Source organism: Pseudophryne corroboree, chromosome 6, assembly GCF_028390025.1.
Source record: "Pseudophryne corroboree isolate aPseCor3 chromosome 6, aPseCor3.hap2, whole genome shotgun sequence".
Taxonomy (NCBI): domain Eukaryota; kingdom Metazoa; phylum Chordata; class Amphibia; order Anura; family Myobatrachidae; genus Pseudophryne; species Pseudophryne corroboree.
The window spans coordinates 269,383,986-269,404,357 of record NC_086449.1 but is presented as its reverse complement, the minus strand read 5'-3'; the positions used below and the strand labels follow the sequence as shown (position 1 = coordinate 269,404,357).

At 47.4% G+C, this 20,372-nt stretch overlaps 1 protein-coding gene across 3 annotated transcripts in view; it reads right to left on the bottom strand.

The window, feature by feature from the left end:
- Positions 1–20,372, bottom strand: part of ATP8B4 (ATPase phospholipid transporting 8B4 (putative)) — a 498,700-nt gene that overhangs the window by 427,953 nt on the left and 50,375 nt on the right. For 2 of the 3 annotated variants that reach the window (XM_063926015.1, XM_063926013.1), the window contains one exon: positions 6,364–6,437. The gene's annotated coding sequence lies outside the window, so the exon portion shown is untranslated. Of the gene's footprint in view, positions 1–1,034; positions 1,177–6,363; positions 6,438–20,372 lie in introns of all 3 variants that reach the window. The other variant, XM_063926016.1, reaches the window with a different exon arrangement.

Sequence of the window (20,372 nt, the reverse complement as noted above, 5' to 3'; positions counted from 1 at the left end):
CTCAATTATTTCTCTTTTATTGGATGGACGCCTCAGATGTACCAGTTTTTTCAAACAGAACCACATATGTTCTATGCGGTTCAGGTCTGGGCTGTTTCCTGGCCATCCCAGCACCAGTATGTCATTCTCTGTGAGCCACTGTTTGTATATCCGTGCAGTGTGGCAGGAAGCTCAATCCTGCTCTGAAAAAAATGGGGCATTATCTGGAAAAAGATCCCTGATAGAAGGTAAAAGTTTTATTGTAAGATGGTGTCAATGTACGTTCTGCTGTTCAGCGTGCCATCTATGACATGAAGGCGGCCTACAGCATCTGCTGTCATACATGCCCAGATCATAACACTTGTAGGATTCTTTGTTGTTGCTTGAATGCTATCTAGATGTACCTCTTCCCCGATGCGACGTCTCACATATTTTCTCCCATCGCTACCAAATATTGATATCTTAGTTTCGTCACTCCATATCACTTGTTTCCACTGTCCTTCTGTCCATGCAATGTGTTCTTTTACCCACTGTATTGGTGTCTGCCACTGCTTTTTATTCAGGAATGTTTTTTTTCCGGGGAATCCTACCTTTTAGACCAACCTCCGTTAGTCTTCTCCGTACGGTTCTTGCACTGACAAAAACACCAGTTGCACTCAGATCACTGCTAATGGCCGCAGATGACATCCATCTGTCCCTGACGCAAATTCGTTTTATTCTCCTATCATCAACAGCTGCTGTGCACTTTTTCCGCCCTTTTCCGTCTTTATATTGTATAATTGTGTTTCCTGATAGCGTAAACAAAACTTTCGTACTCCTGATGTTGTCACATTCCCACAAACTTCTCTTGCAATTGCTGCATACGAAAGACCATTTTCACGTAACACCACAATAACGGATCTCTTCCTGGGTGACCAGTTACCACTTTGCCTGAACGACATTGTTGTATTTATTTTTTACACCGTCAATGGTACTAAACAATACACACAAACATCCAAACGCAATTGCACTTCAGTAACCAACTTTATTCTGCAAAATGAAACCGCCAAACTGACCTTTCCCACCTTTGAACATGACCTTGCACCTGCTCATAAACGACAGCTGATTGGTCCTCAGAACGACGATTCCGATTGGCTGGTAGTAGCTGTTACTACAATCCGCTTCTTGAATCTCACACATCTGTGCTTCTTTGTCTGACTGAAAATAGCATAACTTCCCTTGAAATGCAAATATTTGACCTCTGTTTATTGTGTTGAATTCAGCATTAAGGGGGACATTTACTAAACAGTGACAAGAGCGGAGAAGTGAGCCAGTGGAGAAGTTGCCCCATCAACCAATCAGCAGCTCTGTATAATTTTACAGTATGCAAATTATAGATGTTACTTCAGTGCTGATTGGTTCGCATGGGCACTTCTTCACTGGCTCACTTTTCTACTCTTATTACTGCTTAGTAAATGTTCCCCTAAATTTCCTATCATTTGATATACGAATCATTGCACTGCGTGAAGTGAAACAGATTTTATAAGCATTCAAAGCTGAAAAACATTGAAATTTCAAAACGTGTCCGCAATTTTGCCCACCACTGTGTATGTGTATATATATATATATATATATACACTGCTCCAAAAAATAAAGGGAACACTTAAACAACACATCCTAGATCTGAATGAATGAAATATTCTTATTAAATACTTTGTTCTTTACATAGCTGAATGTGCTGACAACAAAATCACACAAAAATTATCAATGGAAATCAAATTTATTAACCCATGGAGGTCTGGATTTGGAGTCACACTCAAAATTAAAGTGGAAAAAAACACTACAGGCTGATCCAACTTTGATGTAATGTCCTTAAAACAAGTCAAAATGAGGCTCAGTAGTGTGTGTGGCCTCCACGTGCCTGTTTGACCTCCCTACAACGCCTGGGCATGCTCCTGATGAGGTGGCGGATGGGCTCCTAAGGGATCTCCTCCCAGACCTGGACTAAAGCATCCGCCAACTCCTGGACACTCTGTGGTACATGGAGCGAGACATGATGTCCCAGATGTGCTCAATTGGATTCAGGTCTGGGGAACGGGCGGGCCAGTCCATAGCATCAATGCCTTCGTCTTGCAGGAACTGCTGACACACTCCAGCCACATGAGGTCTAGCATTGTCTTGCATTAGGAGGAACCCAGGGCCAACCGCACCAGCATATGGTCTCACAAGGGGTCTGAGGATCTCATCTCGGTACCTAATGGCAGTCAGGCTACCTCTGGCGAGCACATGGAGGGCTGTGCGGCCCCCCAAAGAAATGCCACCCCACACCATTACTGACCCACTGCCAAACCGGTCCTGCTGGAGGATGTTGCAGGCAGCAGAACGTTCTCCTTGGCGTCCCCAGACTCTGTCACGTCTGTCACATGTGCTCAGTGAGAACCTGCTTTCATCTGTGAAGAGCACAGGGCGCCAGTGGCGAATTTGCCAATCTTGGTGTTCTCTGGCAAATGCCAAACGTCATGCACGGTGTTGGGCTGTAAGTACAACCCCCACCCTCATGGAGTCTGTTTCTGATCGTTTGAGTAGATACATGCACATTTGTGGCTTGCTGGAGGTCATTTTGCAGGGCTCTGGCAGTGCTCCTCCTGTTCGTCCTTGCACAAAGGCGGAGGTAGCGGTCCTGCTGCTGGGTTGTTGCCCTCCTACGACCTCCTCCATGTCTCCAGATGTACTGGCCTGTCTCCTGGTAGCGCCTCCATGCTCTGGACACTATGCTGACAGACACAGTAAACCTTCTTGCCACAGCTCGCATTGATGTGCCATCCTGGATGAGCTGCACTATCTGAGCCACTTGTGTGGGTTGTAGACTCCGTCTCATGCTATAACTAGAGTGAAAGCACCGCCAGCTTTCAAAATGACCAAAACATCAGCCAGAAAGCATAGGAGCTGAGAAGTGGTCTGTGGTCATCACCTGAAGAACAACTCCTTTATTGGGGGTGTCTTGCTAATTGCCTATAATTTCCACCTGTTGTCTATTCCATTTGCACAACAGCATGTGAAATTGATTGTCAATCAGTGTTGCTTCCTAAGTGGACAGTTTGATTTCACTGAAGTGTGATTGACTCGGAGTTACATTGTGTTGTTTAAGTGTTCCCTTTATTTTTTTGAGCAGTGTGTATATATATATATATATATATATATATATATATATACTTGGTGGAGTCAGAACAATTGAATGTTCAAGACGGACACGGCACTCCAGGACTCAGTGTAAATAAATTTTAATGTTCCAGCTTGGTCAACAAAATGCAACACTCCCGGTCCGGGGTATAAATATCCACAAGTACCAGTGGTGCAGTATGCAAGACATAACTTCAATGCACAAGCATGTTACATACGATGCAGCATTTCGGGCCACGCAGGACCCTTCCTCAGGTCGTGCTGGTGCTTACAACAAACAGGTGTTCACTTATTGGGGGTCATTCCGAGTTGATCGTAGTGTTCACCTGTTTGTTGTAAGCACCAGCACGACCTGAGGAAGGGTCCTGCGTGGCCCGAAATGCTGCATCGTATGTAACATGCTTGTGCATTGAAGTAATGTCTTGCATACTGCACCACTGGTACTTGTGGATATTTATACCCCGGACCGGGAGTGTTGCAGGTTGTTGACCAAGCTGGAACATTAAAATTTATTTACACTGAGTCCTGGAGTGCCGTGTCCGTCTTGAACATTCAATTGTTCTGACTCCACCAAGTATTTATGTTTGGACAAGGGCACACAGGCGGTTGGACATTACCAGGAGTGCCGGATTATCCAGATAATATATATATATATATATATATATATATATATATATATATATATATATATAGATCAGTGGTTTTCAAACTCGGTCCTAGGTACCCCAAACAGCTTACATTTTCCAGGTCACCTAGCAGGTGCACAGGTGTAGTCATTACTCACTGACATTTTAAAAGAGCCACAGGTGGAACGGATTATTTCACTTGTGATTTGGTGAAGAGAACTGGAAAACTGTTTGTGGTCCTGAGGACCGAGTTTGAGATCATATGAAATAGATAGATGTTAATATTAATGAATAGCTAACTTAATGAAGCCAATTAAAATGGTACATATAGAAGAAACAATACACCTGTAAAATACAGTAAATGTAACCATTGTTTAATTACAGTATGTGGTCATATAACTGCTTAATGCACAGTTGTGTACATATGACTCTGAAGTATCATTCACTCTCAGACGACTCTAAATGTGTTGTTTTGTAATAACACTCCAACAGCTTTCTCTAAATACATTTCGAGAAATACATTTAGACATTGTGGGACGTTTAAAAAAAGGTTCCAGGTTTGCCGAAGGTGTAGGATGCCGTCTGATCTCTTAGGTTTTTTAAAGCAGCAATCATTTGCAAAGCAAAACCATGCCTTGTAAATGATTGCCGCTTTAAAAAAAAACCCTCTGTGATCGGCCAGCATCCTGCACCTCCGGCGTACTCGGACCCTATTACACATGCCCCTGTGTTCTTTCCAAGTGGAGATGTTGGTTTTGTAGCCATTGAACATGGTATACCTTTCTGTGCATTGGATAGAATTGTGTTGTTCGACTGGAAAATGTGAAAAGATTGGCAAGGTCTTTCCCAATGCCTCAAGCTAGATGCACATGCCTGTTTAGTTGATAGCATCGACGAAGCATGAAGACTGTGGACATGATTCTTGCACCTTGCTAAATCGGGTGTGGATCATTAGATCGACAGTGTCTAGGTCGACCACTATAGGTCGACAGTCACTAGGTCGACAGGGTGCAAAGTTGACAGGGTTTCTAGGACGTCATGTGCTAGGTCGACAGGTCAAAAGGTCGATATGAGGGGGGGGGTTTGGTGTTGTTTTCTCCGTAGAGTGACCGGGAACCCCAATTAGTGCACCGTGTTCGCTTGCCATGCTTCGGGCAAGGTGCTTGGATCGGGAAAGATTACCATTCCAATCGTAGTCCACGTGGATCGCGAAGTATGAAAAAGTTCAAATAAAGAATTTTTTTTTTAAAAACTCATGTCGACCTTTTGATGATCTGTCGACCTAGCACATGTCGACCTAGAAACCCTGTCGACCTTCCAACTCTGTCGACCTAGAGACTGTCGATCCCACTAAATAACCATTCACTGTATCTCAGGAGAATGTCGTATCTCTGGACTTTGTGCTGCAACTCTTTGTTCAGCATAGTGTTATCTTTGAATTGTAAACTTATTGGGGGTCATTCCGAGTTGATCGTAGCTGTGGTAAATTTAGCACAGCTACGATCTTCTTCCCTGACATGCGGGGGGACGACCAGCACAGGGCTAGCCCGTCCCGCATGCCAGTCCAGCCCCCCCTCGCCGAAGTGCAAAGGTATTGCACAGCGGCGATGCCTTTAAACTTCAAGAGTAGCTCCCGGCCAGCGCATCTTTAGCGTGCTGGCCGGGAGTCACTCATCGCTAACCGGCCCGCAGCAGCTGCGTGTGACGTCACGCAGTCGCTGCGGCCAGCCCCCCGTTCGGTCAGGCCATGCCTGCGTTGGCCGGACCAAACTCCGAAACGGCGGCCAAACGCCGCCGTTCCGCCCCCTCCCGCCCAGCAATCGCCTCTGCCTGTCAGTCAGGCAGAGGCGATCATATCCCTGCTACGGCCTCCGGCCGTCTGGCATGCGCCGGCGCATGCGCAGTAGGGACCCATTCACTCTGCTGCGTTAAAACACAGCGAGCAAACGGGTCAGCATGACCCCCATTATTCCTTTGTGGCATTTATGTATTGCCTATTATTGTAATCTATTTTTTTACTTAAAAAAAAAACATTAAAAAAAAATATATATAGTACAAACAGAGAATTTGACGGCAGGTAAGAACCACTTGGCTCATCTAGTCTGCCCCTTTTTTTACCATATTTTTATCTCAAACCTTATTTGATCCTTATTTCTTTGTAAAGATATCCTTAAGTCTGTATTGTGTTGTACATAGAAGATGGAACAATGGGGGTAAGTCAGAGTTGATCGCAGCAGCAAATTTGTTAGCAGTTGGGCAAAACCATGTGCACTGCAGGTGGGGCAGATATAACATTTGCAGAGAGAGTTAGATTTGGGTGGGTTATTTTGTTTCTGTGCAGGGTAAATACTGGCTGCTTTATTTTTACACTGCAATTTAGATTTCAGTTTGAACACACCCCACCCAAATCTAACTCTCTCTGCACATGTTATATCTGCCCCCCCTGCAGTGCACATGGTTTTGCCCAACTGCTAATAAATTTGCTGCTGCGATCAACTCTGAATTACCCCCTATGACAGGAGGGTGGAACAACTTCTAGTTATAATTAAGTGAAGGTGAATCCCCTTTATGCAAATTTACATTTATTACACTGAATTACCTGATTCATATCCATGAAGATGGGAGGATCCTATCTCTGAAGATCCCAGTGTGGAAATGGGATGATTTCAATAGCTGAAACAACATAAATATAGATAAAATAAAAGATGCAGATGGGAATATTTCCAAGGAAAAAATAAAATAGAGTAAAAGTGAAATTGATGAGGTGAAAAGTTCAGGAATATTTTCAGAAAAGATTAATATAAAATGTATTTGTAAGAATAGTGTATACTAGTATAACAAAATTATAGCTGACAGTACAAGAATAATAGGATTTTAATACCTACCGGTAAATCCTTTTCTCCTAGTCCGTAGATGATGATGGGGACTCCAAAAGGACCATAGGGTATAGACGGGATCCGCAGGAGACATGGGCACACTAAAAGACTTTGACTGGGTGTGAACTGGCTCCTCCCTCTATGCCCCTCCTCCAGACCTCAGTTATAGGAACTGTGCCCAGGAAGACGGACATTTAGAGGAAAAGGATTTTTGTTAAACCAAGGGTGAGAGACATACCAGCTCACACCACAACACACCGTACAACTGGCTTACCAGGAATACCAGAGAACAGTATGAACGAAAGACAGCAACAAGCTGAACATAACCGACATACAACCTTCGTGTAACCGAAAACAACAACTAAGAATCCAACTGCAAGTAACAGTCCGCACTGGGATGGGCGCCCATCATCCTCTACGGACTAGGAGAAAAGGATTTACCGGTAGGTATTAAAATCCTATTTTCTCTTACGTCCTAGAGGATGCTGGGGACTCCAAAAGGACCATGGGGTCTATACCAAAGCTCCAGACCGGGCGGGAGAGTGCGGACGACTCTGCAGCACCGATTGAGCAAACATGAGGTCCTCATCAGCCAGGCTATCAAACTTGTAGAATTTAGCAAAAGTGTTTGAACCCGACCACGTAGCTGATCGGCAAACCTGAAGTGCCAAGACCCCTCGGGCAGCCGCCCAAGATGAGCTCACCTTCCTGGTAGAATGGGCCTTCACCGACTTCGGCAACGGCAATCCAGCCGTAGAATGAGCGTGCTGCATCGTATTACAAATCCAGCACGCAATAGTCTGCTTGGAAGCAGGATTTCCAATCCTGTTGGAAGCATACAGGAAAAACAGAGCCCCTGTTTTCCTCACAAGAGCCGTTCTGGCGACATAAATCTTCAACGCTCGCACCACATCGAGAGATTTTGGCACCGCCACGGCATCTGTAGCCACTGGCACCACAATAGGTTGGTTTATGTGAAACGAAGAAACCGCCTTCCTCAGAAATTGTTGACGAGTCCTAAATTCCGCTCTATCCACATGGAAAATCAAATAGCCGTGGTAAGTCCTGAAATACGCATGGCCCTTGCAGTAACAGGTCCTCTCTGAGAGGAAGCGGCCAAGGATCTTCTATGAGCAATTCCTGAAGATCCAGATACCAGGCCAATCTGGAACGACGAGTACTGCCGGAACTCTTGTACGTCTTATGATACTCAACACTTTCGGAATGAGAGGAAGAGGAGGGAACACATATACCGACTGAAACACCCACAGAGTTACCAGGGCGTCCACTGCACTGGCTTGGGGGTCCCTTGACCTGGAACAGTACCTCGGAAGCTTCTTGTTGAGGCGAGACGCCACCATGTCTATTTGAGGAATTCCCCAACGCCTTGTCATTTCTGCAAATACCTCTTGATGAAGTGCCCACTCTCCCGGATGTAGATCGTGTCTGCTGAGGAAGTCTGCTTCCCAGTTGTCCACGCCCGGAAGGAAAACTGCTGACAGAGCGCTCACGTGCTTTTCCGCCCAGCGGAGAACTCTTGTGGCCTCCGCCATTGCCGCTCTGCTCCTTGTTCCGCCCTGACGGTTTACGTACACTACCGCTGTTACTTTGTCTGACTGAATCAGTACAGGTAGACCTCGAAGAAGGTGTTCCGCTTGAAGAAGGCCGTTGTAAATGGCTCTTAACTCCAGAACGTTTATATGGAGACAAGTTTCCTGGCTTGACCATTTTCCCTGGAAACTTCTTCCTAGCGTAACTGCTCCCCAGCCTCGGAGACTTGCATCCGTGGTCAGCAGGACCCAATCCTGGATTCTGAACCTGCGTCCCTCTAGAACAGAGGTTCTCAAACTCGGTCCTCGGGGGCCCACACAGTGCATGTTTTGCAGGTCTCCTCACAGAATCGCAAGTGAAATAATTAGCTCCACCTGTGGACCTTTTAAAATGTGTCAGTGAGTAATTAATACACCTGTGCACCTGCTGGGTTACCTGCAAAACATGCACTGTGTGGGCTCCCGAGGACCGAGTTTGAGAACCTATGCTCTAGAAGGTGAGAACTTTGCAGCCACCACAGGAGAGAAATTCTGGTCCTGGAAGATGGACTTATTTTCCGGTGCAAGTGCAGGTGAGACCCGGACAATTTGTCCAGCAGGTCCCACTGAAACACCCTTGCATGAAACCTGCCAAACGGAATGGCTTCGTAAGCCGCAACCATCTTCCCTAGCACTCGAGTGCATTGATGAATCGACACTCTTGCTGGTTTCAGAATCTCCTTGACCATGCATTGGATTTCCAGAGCCTTTTCCGCTGGAAGAAACACTCTTTGCAGTTCCGTGTCCAGGATCATGCCCAAGAAAGGCAGCCGAGTTGTCGGAATCAACTGAGATTTTGTCAAATTTAGAATCCAACCATGATGTTGCAGAACCGTCAGGGAGAGTTCCAGATTTCTTAGCAACTGCTCCTTCGATCTCGCCATTATCAGGAGATCGTCCAAGGATAATTGTGACACCTTGCTTGCGTAGGAGCACCATCATTTCTGCCATCACTTTGGTGAAGACTCTCGGGGCCGTGGAAAGCTCAAACGGCAACGTCTGAAATTGGTAATGACAATCCTGCACCGCAAATCTCAGGAACGCCTGATGTGGAGGATATATCAGGACGTGCAAGTAGGCATCTTTTATTTCTACTGACGCCATAAAATCCCCCCCTTCTAGACTGGAGATCACTGCCCGAAGAGATTCCATTTTGAACTTGAAAGTTTTCAAATACAGATTGAGGGATTTTAGGTTCAGGATCGGTCTGACCGAGCCATCCGGCTTTGGTACGACAAAGAGGCTTGAATAAAACCCTTCTCCCCGTTGGGACGGGGGTACCGGGACAATGACACTCTGTTGACACAGCTTTTGTATCACTACTTCCCTTTCTGGGACAGAAACTGGCAAGGCTGATTTGAAAAATCGGTGGGGGGGCAGGTCCTGAAACTCCAGTTTGTATCCTTGGGAAACTATGTCTAACACCCAAGGATCTAGGCCCGAGTGGACCCAGACCTGACTGAAGAGTCAGAGACGCGCCCCCACCGGCACGGACTCCCGTAAGGAAGCCCCAGCGTAATGCGGTGGACTTGGCAGAGGCCGGGGAGGACTTTTGGTCCTGGGAGCCTGACGCTGCAGGCGCTCTTTTTCCCCTTCCTCTACCTTTTGAAGCAAGGAAGGACGAGCCTCTTCCTTTTTTGTATCTATTAGGCCGAAAGGAATGCATCTGAGAATGGGGTGCCTTTTTCTGTTGTGCTGGAACATAAGGAAGAAAAGATGACTTACCCGCTGTAGCGGTAGACACCAGGTCAGCGAGGCCGTCCCCAAACAAGACACTACCTTTATAAGGGAGAGCTTCCATAGCTTTCTTGGAGTCGGCATCAGCATTCCATTGATGAATCCACAGCGCTCTCCTGGCGAGACAGCCATGGCATTGGCCCTTGATCCCAAGAGGCCAAAATCCCTCGCCGCATCCTTTAGGTAAGCTGCAGCGTCCCTGATATAACCGAGAGTCAAAAGAATGTTATCCCTATCCAGGGTATCCATATCAGATGCCAAATTATCAGCCCACTTAGCAATAGCACTACTCACCCAGGCCGATGCCACGTCAGGTCTGAGGAGTGCACCCATAGTGACATAAATAGCTTTTAATGTCGTTTCCTACTTATGATCCGCAGGGTCCTTGAGGGCAGCAGTGTCGGGAGACGGAAGTGCCACCTTCTTGGACAGCCGGGAGAGGGCCTTGTCCACATTGGGAGATGACTCCCACTTTTCCCTGTCGACAGAGGGGAAAGGATATGCCATAAAAATTCTCTTGGGAACCTGCCACCTTTTGTCAGGCGATTCCCAAGCATTTTCACAGAGAGCATTCAGTTCATGAGAGGGGGGAAACGTCACCTCAGGCTTTTTCCCTTTATATAAACAAACCCTTGTATCAGGAACAGCAGGCACCTCAGAAATATGTAAAACATCTTTAATAGCCACAATCATGTACTGAATACTCTTCACCACTCTGGGTTGTAAACTGGCCTCACTAAAGTCGACACTGGAATCAGAGTCTGTGTCGGTATCAGATTCCGCCATCTGGGTAAGTGAACGCTTTTGTGACCCCGAGGGTGCCTGTACCTGGGATAAGGCTTCCTCCATAGATTTTCTCCACGTTTGAGTCTGAGAATCAGATTTATCCAGCCTCTTAGACAATAATTCCACATTTGCATTCAATGTACTTAACATGGCCACCCAATCAGCAGTCGGTGGTGCCGACAGATACACTGCCAACTCTTTCTCTGCGCCCCCAGTAACCTCCGGGGAGGAGCATTCAGCCTCAGACATGTCGACACACCGTACCGACATACACACACTCACACTGGTAAAAGGGGGACAGACCCACAGAGAAGCCTGTCAGAGAGAACACAGAGGGAGTATACCAGCTCACACCCCAGCGCACATATACTACAAAAAAAATAATATATGATCACTGCGCTGCTTTGATAGCACCAAATAACTGTGAACCCCCCCGTTTTGCTCCCTTTACTTGTCAAGGAGAGTGGAGGTCCCGAGCCAGCGTCTCTGCATGTCTGTGAAGAGAGAAAAACGGTGCTGGTCAGCTGTAAGGGCTAAGGCACGCCCCCTCCCGGCGCGCTGTAGTCTCACTCAAATTTGAATATTTAGACTGGCGGGGGTCTTATATTTAGTGCCTAGGCACTTATGTATATGTTTTTGCCAGTGTTATTAGCTCCAGTAAATTGCTGCCCAGGGCGCCCCCCCCCACCCCCCACCCCATGCGCCCTGCACCCTGCGAGTGCCTTTGGTGTATGTGTGGGAGAATGGCGCGCAGCGCGACCGCTGCGCTGTACCTCCGTTACTGAAGTCTTCTGCCATCACTGAAGTCTTCTTGCTTCTTTATACCACCCGGCTTCATTCTTCTGGCTTCCGTGAGGGGGTTGACGTCGCGGCTCCGGGAACAAGCAGCTAGGCGCACCAAGTGATCGAACCCTCTGGAGCTAATGGTGTCCTGCAGCCTATGAAGCAGAGCCTTTAACTCAGAAGAAGTAGGTCTGACTTATCTCCCCTCACTCCCACGAAGCAGGGAGCATGTAGCCAGCAGGTCTCCCTGAAAATAAAAAACCTAACATAAAAGTCTTTTCAGAGAAACTCAGGAGAGCTCCCCTAGTGTGTGTCCAGTCTCTCTGGGCACAGAATCTAACTGAGGTCTGGAGGAGTGGCATAGAGGGAGGAGCCAGTTCACACCCAGTCAAAGTCTTTTAGTGTGCCCATGTCTCCTGCGGATCCCGTCTATACCCCATGGTACTTTTGGAGTCCCCAGCATCCTCTAGGACGTAAGAGAAAAAAACATTGGGATAAACAAAGCTCTGTCCTGAGAACAAACACATGAAATGAGCAGATGAATTGGTCCTAATCAGAGAAATTGCCCTGTTGTGGAGGAGCACAGGCAGAGGAAGGAGATGAGTGGAGTAAAGGAGGGTACACACCGAAAGATTCGGGCTCAGCATGATGTGTCTGTAACAGGGGTGGGCAACATGCGGCCCGTGGGCCGAATGCGGCCAGCGAACCGATCCTGCCTGGCCCGCTGTCTCCCATCTGTGTGCAATGACAAGCGGCCTGACTGGCTGAGCCGCTTGTCATTGCGCTACACTGCTGCCAGACGCGGCGCTGCTGAGGAAATCCCAGTCACGTCGCAGGGTCTGCTGACAGGGATTTGCTCTGTGATGTCATGCGCTGGGCGGCACGGGGGGCGGAGCCACAGCAGGAGCGGCGAGCAGCAGCAATGACTCTGAGGAAAGGACAGCAGCAGTGACTCCGGGCAGCAGCAGCGACTCCAGCACGGGCAGCAGGGATCAGGCAGCGGTTCATCTTCCACTCGTGCATTGGAGATTAAACGGAGAGGACGTGGCTGCGTTCTCTCTCTGAAAAGCTCCGTAATCTGTGCACAGTGTGCTGCAAATATCTGTGCTCAGCTCTGTGTCAAGTATACTACCTCTGTGCTGTATTATTGTGAGCAGTATATAGTAGGACAGTGCAGCATTTTGATGACCAGCAGTATACATATATAGTACAGTACAATAGGCCATTGCTGTATCTTGCAGCTCTGTGTCAAGTATACTATCTCTGTGCTGCAATATTGTGAGCAGTATATATATATATATATATATATATATATATAGTAGGACAGTGCAGCACTTTGGTGACCAGCAGTATAGTACAGTACAGTAGGCCATTGCTGTATCTTGCAGCTCTCTGTCAAGTATACTATCTCTGTGCTACATTATTGTGAGCAGTCTATAGTAGGACAGTGCAGCATTTTGGTGACCAGCAGTATACATATATAGTACAGTACAGTAGGCCATTGCTGTATCTTGCAGCTCTGTGTCAAGTATACTATATCTGTGCTGCATTATTGTGATAAGTATATATTAGGACAGTGCAGCATTTTGGTGACCAGCAGTATACATATATAGTACAGTACAGTAGGCCATTGCTGTATCTTGCAGTTCTGTGTCAAGTATACTATTTCTGTGCTGCATTATTGTGAGCAGTATATAGTAGGACAGTGCAGCATTTTGGTGACCAGCAGTATACATATAGTACAGTACAGTAGGCCATTGCTGTATCTTGCAGCTCTGTGTCACTTCTAGTATCCTGATCAGTGCTCAATGTCTGCTGCATTGTTGTGACCAGTATGTATACTGTAATATGCGACGTGTGTTATACACCTGGTGATTTTATACATCCTGTAATCTGTACTGAGCGATGTGTGAGATACACCTGGGGATTATACACCCTATATATTGTACTGTGTGATGTGTGAGATACACCTGGGGATTATACACCCTATATTATTATTATTATTCGCCTTTATTTATATGGCGCCACAAGGGTTCCGCAGCGCTCAATTACAGAGTACATAAATAATCAAACGGGAAAACAGCAATTTACAGTTGATGACAGTATAGGACAAGAATAGGGTAAATAAACATAGTTACATCAGCAGATGACACTGGAATAAGTATCAGGTGGCAGAAGACTGCTGGATGTGGTACAGTTGAAGATTATTAAAGTAAGACAAAGGATAAGCACATGAGGGAAGAGGGCCCTGCTCTTGAGAGCTTACAATCTAAAGGGGAGGGGTAGACAGACATGGGTGACACAGATGGGGTACATAGAGAACATTGAACAGAGGGTTAGGATGAGATTTGGCTGGGTTTGGTGAAGAAGTGGACCCCCAGAAGGCACAAGTCAATACTTAACATTGCAACATTTTACTGGGCTATGGAGGAGAAAATTAAAAATAGGGGGGGGGGAATCGATAACTTCTACCACTTTCAAAAAGGTCAATGGAAGCTGAAATAATGGACAACTACCTCATGGAAGCCAGATACAGTATACCAAACAGTACTTAGCAGAGTTAGGAATGAGTGCTTATGAAATACAGTAATATTTTGTCATAATATTTCAGAAACTGCATGGCTGGTCTCTTGCACTCTTTTGCTCTAATACACCACCTGCTTTAGGATTTATATTCAAAAACATTATGTCTCCATAATCCCAAAAACATCAGTCTTCTTGGAAAGTGGTTTGTTCCTTTGTAAGGGAAAGAGAACAAACGTTCTCAAACAACGGTTTCTCAATTTCTTTTTCCTCTGGGAAGGGATTGTGGATTCGCAGGAATATCTGAGTATTTCTGTAATCAGAAAGCAGCGACTTTCTACAAATGTTTACGAATAATTCCAGTGATTTTGTCATTTTCTTCCAGTGATTTGGACCAATAATACCATTGATTAGAACCAATAATTCCAGTGATTTTGTAATTTTCTTCCAGAGATTTGGACCAATAATACCATTGATTAGAACAAATAATTTCAGTGATTTTGTCATTTTCTTCCAGTGATTTGGACCAATAATTCCATTGATTAGAACGAAAAATTCCTGTGATATTGAGGTGTTTGTGTCGCTTAGCTTAGCCGTCCAGCGACCACAGTGCACCTCTTTTTCTCTTTTCTTTGCATCATGTGCTGTTTGGGGCCAATTTTTTTAAGTGCCATCCTGTCTGACACTGCAGTGCCACTCTTAGATGGGCCAGGTGTTTGTGTCGTACTCTTGGGTCGCTTTGCTTAGTTATCCAGCGACCTCGGTGCAAATTTTAGGACTAAAAATAAGATTTTACTCACCGGTAAATCTATTTCTCGTAGTCCGTAGTGGATGCTGGGGACTCCGTAAGGACCATGGGGTATAGATGGGCTCCGCAGGAGACTGGGCACTCTAAGAAAGAATTAGTACTACTGGTGTGCACTGGCTCCTCCCTCTATGCCCCTCCTCCAGACCTCAGTTAAGGAAACTGTGCCCGGAAGAGCTGACATTACAAGGAAAGGATTTTGGAATCCAGGGTAAGACTCATACCAGCCACACCAATCACACCGTATAACTCGTGATAACATACCCAGTTAACAGTATGTACAACAACAGAGCTTCAAACAACAGATGCCAACATAACATTACCCTTTTATTAAGCAATAACTATATACACGTATTGCAGAAAGTCCGCACTTGGGACGGGCGCCCAGCATCCACTACGGACTACGAGAAATAGATTTACCGGTGAGTAAAATCTTATTTTCTCTAACGTCCTAGTGGATGCTGGGGACTTCGTAAGGACCATGGGGATTATACCAAAGCTCCCAAACGGGCAGGAGAGTGCGGATGACTCTGCAGCACCGAATGGGAAAACACAAGGTCCTCCTCAGCCAGGGTATCAAACTTATACAACATTGCAAAGGTGTTTGAACCCAACCAAGTAGCTGCTCGGCAAAGTTGTAATGCCGAGACCCCTCGGGCAGCCGCCCAAGAAGAGCCCACTTTCCTTGTGGAATGGGCTTTCACTGATTTTAGATGCGGAAAACCAGCCGCAGAATGAGCCTGCTGAATCGTGTTACAGATCCAGCGAGCAATAGTCTGCTTTGAAGCAGGAGCACCCAGCTTGTTGGATGCATACAGGATAAACAGCGAGTCAGTTTTCCTGACTCCAGCCGTCCTGGCTACATAAATCTTCAAAGCCCTGACTACATCAAGCAACTTGGAGTCCTCCAAGTCACGAGTAGCCGCAGGCACCACAATAGGTTGGTTCAAATGAAAAGATGACACCACCTTCGGCAGAAATTGCGGACGAGTCCGTAATTCTGCCCTGTCCATATGGAAAACCAGATAGGGGCTTTTACATGACAAAGCCGCCAATTCTGACACACGCCTAGCCGAAGCTAAGGCCAATAGCATGACCACTTTCCACGTGAGATACTTTAGCTCCACGGTCTTAAGTGGCTCAAACCAGTGAGATTTCAGGAAACTCAACCCCACGTTAAGATCCCAAGGTGCCACTGGTGGCACAAAAGGGGGCTGAATATGCAGCACTCCCTTTACAAACGTCTGAACTTCAGGAAGCGAAGCCAGTTCCTTTTGAAAGAAAATGGATAGGGCCGAAATCTGGACCATTATGGACCCTAATTTTAAGCCCATAGTCACTCCTGACTGTAGGAAGTGCAGGAAACGGCCCAGCTGGAATTCCTCTGTAGGGGCCTTCCTGGCCTCACACCAAGCAACATATTTTCGCCATATACGGTGATAATGTTTTGCTGTCATGTCCTTCCTAGCCTTTATCAGCGTAGGAATAACTTCATCCGGAATGCCTTTCTCCGCTAGGATCCGGCGCTCAACCGCCATGCCGTCAAACGCAGCCGCGGTAAGTCTTGGAACAGACAGGGCCCCTGTTGCAACAGATTCTGTCTGAGAGGCAGAGGCCATGGGTCCTCTGTGAGCATTTCTTGCAGTTCCGGGTACCAAGTCCTTCTTGGCCAATCCGGAACAATGAGTATTGTTCTCACTCCTCTTTTTCTTACGATTCTCAGCACCTTGGGTATGAGAGGAAGAGGAGGAAACACATAGACCGACTGGAACACCCACGGTGTTACTAGTGCGTCCACAGCTATCGCCTGAGGGTCTCTTGACCTGGCGCAATACCTTTGTAGCTTTTTGCTGAGGCGGGATGCCATCATGTCCACCTGTGGCAGTTCCCATCGATTTGTAATCTGTGTAAAGACTTCTTGATGAAGTCCCCACTCTCCCGGGTGGAGGTCGTGCCTGCTGAGGAAGTCTGCTTCCCAGTTGTCCACTCCCGGAATGAACACTGCTGACAGTGCTTGCACGCGATTCTCTGCCCAACGAAGAATCCTGGTGGCTTCCGCCATCGCTACCCTGCTTCTTGTGCCGCCCTGGCGGTTTACATGAGCCACTGCGGTGATGTTGTCTGACTGAATCAGTACCGGTTGGTTGCGAAGCAGAGGCTCCGCTTGACTCAGGGCGTTGTATATGGCCCTTAGTTCCAGGATATTGATGTGCAGACAAGCCTCCTGACTTGACCACAGCCCTTGGAAGTTTCTTCCCTGAGTGACTGCCCCCCATCCTCGGAGGCTTGCATCCGTGGTCACCAGGACCCAGTCCTGTATGCCGAACCTGCGGCCCTCGAGAAGGTGAGCACTCTGCAACCACCATAGAAGAGACACCCTGACCCTGGGGGATAGGGTGATCAGCCGATGCATCTGAAGATGCGATCCGGACAACTCGTCCAACAGATCCCACTGAAAGGTCCTCGCATGGAACCTGCCGAAGGGAATGGCTTCGTATGACGCCACCATCTTTCCCAGGACTCGCGTGCAGTGATGCACCGACACCTGTTTTGGTTTTAAGAGTGCTCTGACCAGAGTCACGAGCTCCTGAGCCTTCTCCGCCGGGAGAAACACCTTTTTCTGGTCCGTGTTCAGAATCATGCCCAGGAAGGGATCAGCTGCGACTTTGGAATATTCAAAATCCAGCCGTGCTGTTGCAACACTTCCTGAGAGTGTGCTACGCTGATCAGCAACTGCTCTCTGGACCTCGCCTTTATGAGGAGATCGTCCAAGTATGGGATAACTGTGACACCCTGCTTTCGAAGGAGCACCATCATTTCCGCCATTACCTTGGTAAATATTCTCGGTGCCGTGGAGAGACCAAACGGCAACGTCTGGAATTGGTAATGACAGTCCTGTACCACAAATCTGAGGTACTCCTGATGAGGTGGATAAATGGGAACATGCAGGTAAGCATCCTTTATGTCCAGAGACACCATAAAATCCCCCTCTTCCAGGCTTGCAATGACCGCTCTGAGCGATTCCATCTTGAACTTGAACCTTTTCAGGTAAATGTTCAGGGATTTGAAATTCAATATGGGTCTGACCGAACCGTCCGGTTTCGGAACCACAAACATTGTGGAATAGTAACCCCTTCCCTGTTGAGGGAGGGGAACCTGTACCACCACCTGCTGGAGATATAATTTGTGAATTGCCGCTAACACTACTTCCCTTTCTATGGGGGAAGCAGGCAGGGCTGATTTTAGGTAACGGTGAGGGGGCATCACTTCGAATTCCAGCTTGTATTCCTGAGACACAATCTGTATAGCCCAGGGATCCACCTGTGCGCGAACCCACTGGTGGCTGAATTTTCGGAGACGCGCCCCCACCGCTCCCGGCTCCACCTGTGGAGCCCCAGCGTCATGCGGTGGATTTAGTGGAAGCCGGGGAGGACTTCTGTTACTGGGAACTATCTGTATGGTGCAGCTTCTTTCCTCTACCCCTGCCTCTGGCAAGAAAGGACGCACCTCTGACTTTCTTGCCTTTTTGTGATAGAAAGGACTGCATTTGGTAATACGGTGCTTTCTTAGGCTGTGAGGGAATATATGGCAAAAAATTTGACTTCCCAGCTGTAGCTGTGGAAACTAGGTCCGAGAGACCGTCCCCAAACAATTCCTCAACCTTGTAGGGTAAAACCTCCATGTGCTTTTTAGAGTCGGCATCGCCTGTCCATTGCCGAGTCCACAGGACCCTTCTGGCAGAAATCGACATTGCATTTATTCTAGAGCCCAGTAGGCAAATGTCCCTCTGGGCATCCCTCATGTATAGGACAGCGTCTTTTATATGCCCCAGGGTCAGTAAAATAGTATCCTTGTCCAAGGTATCCAGTTCCTCAGACAGTGTATCTGTCCATGCTGCTACAGCACTACACATCCAGGCCGACGCAATTGCCGGCCGCAGTATGGTACCTGAATGTGTATAAACAGACTTCAGGATACCTTCCTGCTTCCTATCCGCAGGATCCTTTAGGGAGGCCGTATCCTGTGACGGCAGGGCCACCTTCTTAGATAAGCGTGTCAGAGCTTTGTCTACCCTAGGGGAGGATTCCCAGCGCATCCTGTCCGTTGGCGGGAAGGGGTACGCCATAAGTAACCTTTTGGAAATCAGCACTTTCCTATCAGGAGAATCCCAAGCTTTTTCACATAACTCATTTAACTCATGTGAAGGGGGAAAAGTCACCTCTTGCTTTTTCTCCCCAAACATATAAACCCTCTTGTCAGGGACAGGGTTTACCTCTGATATGTGCAATACATCCTTCATAGGTACAATCATGTAGCGGATGGCTTTAGCCATTTTAGGCTGCAATTTTGCATCATCGCCATCGACACTGGAGTCAGAATCCGTGTCGATATCTGTGTCACTGTCAACAATATGGGATAGTGGGCGCTTCTGAGACCCTGACGGCCTCTGCGCTGTAGGATCAGGCATGAACTGAGACCCCGACTGTCCCAAGGCTTCAGCTTTATCCAACCTTTTATGCAAGGAGTTTACATTGTCATTTAACACCTTCCACATATCCATCCAATCAGGTGTCGGCGCCGTCGGCGGGGACACCTCATTCATCTGCACCTGCTCTGCCTCCACATAGCCCTCCTCGTCAAACATGTCGACACAAGCGTACCGACACACCACACACACAGGGAATGCTCTATATGAGGACAGGACCCCCACAAGGTCTTTTGGAGAGATAGAGAGAGAGTATGCCAGCACACACCCCAGCGCTATATGACCCAGGAATCACACAGTAACTTAGTGTTTACCCAGTAGCTGCTGTATATATGATTATTGCGCTAAATTTATGTGCCCCCCCCTCTCTTTTTACCCTCTTTCTACCGTGAGTCTGCAGGGGAGAGCCTGGGGAGCTTCCTCTCAGCGGAGCTGTGGAGAGAAAATGGCGCTGGTGAGTGCTGAGGAAGAAGCCCCGCCCCCTCAGCGGCGGGCTTCTGTCCCGAGATTTGGTGTAAAAAATGGCGGGGGCTCATGCATATATACAGTGCCCAAGCTGTATATATGCTGCTTTTGCCAGGAGGTACTCAATTGCTGCCCAGGGCGCCCCCCCCTGCGCCCTGCACCCTACAGTGACCGGAGTGTGTGGGTTAGTGTGGGCGCAATGGCGCACAGCTGCAGTGCTGTGCGCTACCTCATGTGAAGACAGGAGTCTTCTGCCGCCGATTTTGATGTCTTCTTGCTTCATCCGCCGGCTTCTGTCTTCTGGCTCTGCGACGCAGCTCTGGGAACGGACAACCAAGGTTAAGTTCCTGTGTTCGAACCCTCTGGAGCTAATGGTGTCCAGTAGCCTAAGAAGCGCAACCTAGCCGCAGTTAGTAGGTTTGCTTCTCTCCCCTCAGTCCCACGTAGCAGAGAGTCTGTTGCCAGCAGAAGCTCTCTGAAAATAAAAAACCTAACTAAAATACTTTCTTAATAGCAAGCTCAGGAGAGCTCACTAAAATGCACCCAGCTCCTTCCGGG